Source organism: Triticum aestivum, chromosome 7A, assembly GCF_018294505.1.
Source record: "Triticum aestivum cultivar Chinese Spring chromosome 7A, IWGSC CS RefSeq v2.1, whole genome shotgun sequence".
In the NCBI taxonomy this organism is placed as follows: domain Eukaryota; kingdom Viridiplantae; phylum Streptophyta; class Magnoliopsida; order Poales; family Poaceae; genus Triticum; species Triticum aestivum.
This window is the reverse complement of record NC_057812.1, coordinates 250956758-250958610: the sequence shown is the minus strand read 5'-3', so window position 1 is coordinate 250958610 and position 1853 is coordinate 250956758.

The window sequence follows — 1853 nt, the reverse complement described above, 5'->3', positions numbered from 1 at the left end:
AGTTTAGGCGCAGAGAGGATGGTTATTTGCAACGGTGAATAACTAGAATCAAGGATCAACCTTTGAAGTGAAGGGGCATCTTGGATGATGAGCTGCCTTCCGTCAAAAGAAATTCCAATTCTTACAAGGTTAGGCGACTTTATTTAGAGACAACCGATTCTAACTATGAAAAGAAGCACCAAGCACTCCAGCGCAGGGCAACTGGAGTGGATGATGATGTGCAATTAGGCCTCCGATATACGAACCCGCACAAGTGAAAGTTTCTTAAGAAATGGGAGTCAAAGGTTTAGTACCAAATACTCTGGTAGGTAGCACTGCGCAAAGGTGGCGGTGTGGAGAGAGGACGAAAACCCCGAGATGGACATCGGTGCTGAGGGCACAAGTTCATGTCGTTCGGTATGTGGTATGTGATTTCCAGGGGAATAGTAGAACTCAAGCACCTATAGTTTTGTGAATTCAGGGGATTCCAGCCAGGCGTCCACCGTGCAGGGCATGGTATGCTTGCTCAGGTATCATGACGGGATGCAGAGGCTTTGAACGGAGCCCTGGTGGGAGGAGATGATGGCTCTGGGGATTTCAAAATCATTGAAGAGAGATAGCTGACGACAGTCGAGATTAAGGGGAACGGCGCACCATAGAGGGCGCCACCGAATTGAGAGGACTTGGGTGCGGCAGCAATCCTTGGTGGGGAGAAGCGAGATGATCTCCCCAAGGATGGCGTTCGGGAGATCATTGATGCGGTCCATCCAAGATTCTACGGGTTCCCAGGATCCGGTGGGGGCGGGGTCGCCGCTTCTCCTCGCGCTGCCGGGTGCGGGATCTACAATAGGCGTCGCCGCTGGCGGGAGCCTCATCTTCTTGGCACTGGGGTCAGCCGACTCCATTTTCCTCGAGGGCGTCGCGTCGCACTCACGGATTTGAGCAGAGTAACGAATGACGAGCCTAGTTGTAGTGCGAGCGAAGAAGAAGGGGAGCTGGGGGTTTTCTGTTGGAGTGAGGAAGAAGGGGAGCTGGGGTTTTCTGTAGGAGTGAGGTGAGGAATTTGGGGGTACGAGTGGAGCGAGCTGACGTGAGGTGGGTGGGAGCGAGGAGGAAGAAGAGCACCCAGGTTTTTGAATTGATTTTACTATTTACTAGTGTGGATGGGCTATTTTGTCTTGGGACCCGAGAAACAATTACTACTAGTACAGTGGAGACACTCTACAGCTACCTAGAAAAACAATTACTACTAGTACAGTGGAGACACTCTACCGCTTCTGGCTCCTCCTAGGTCATTGAAACGTCTCCCTCTACTGAATGTCGTTATACTTTTGTTCACCGACATGCGGGCCATGCAGCGCGCGGGCCCAAATGCCATCCACCAAATTAGAAGGCAGTATGCAGGCGGAGAGTCACTGCGGTCGTAGCGCGGCAGTAACGAGCCGTGGTATCACAAAACCCCACCTCCCCGCAGTCTAAGTTTGACGGACGAAGCAACCATCATTTCACTCTTTGCTGAATCCCCTTCTCCCTCACCGTCTTCAAGAAAGGCGACACTTGCATCTGCCACTATTCTTCTCTCCGAATGAAGGGAAGGTAAGCGGATCCATGATGTTGGTATATTTTCGTTCAGAGGAAAAAAGAACTTTTGCAAAGCAGAAACCGATCCTCACTCTCTTTTTTGTTTCATTGTCATTGCGATTGTGTTTTCCTTTCAGTGGACTCCTAGTATTCGTCAGTTTCATGATGGACCAAGGAGAACCAGGCAAAGATCTGCCGATATTGGAGCAAACGCGGGAGGCTGATCCCCACAAGATAGAGAGCTCTAAGAAGATGGAGGCAACCACCGAGGCGACCCCAGATACTGAGATGGT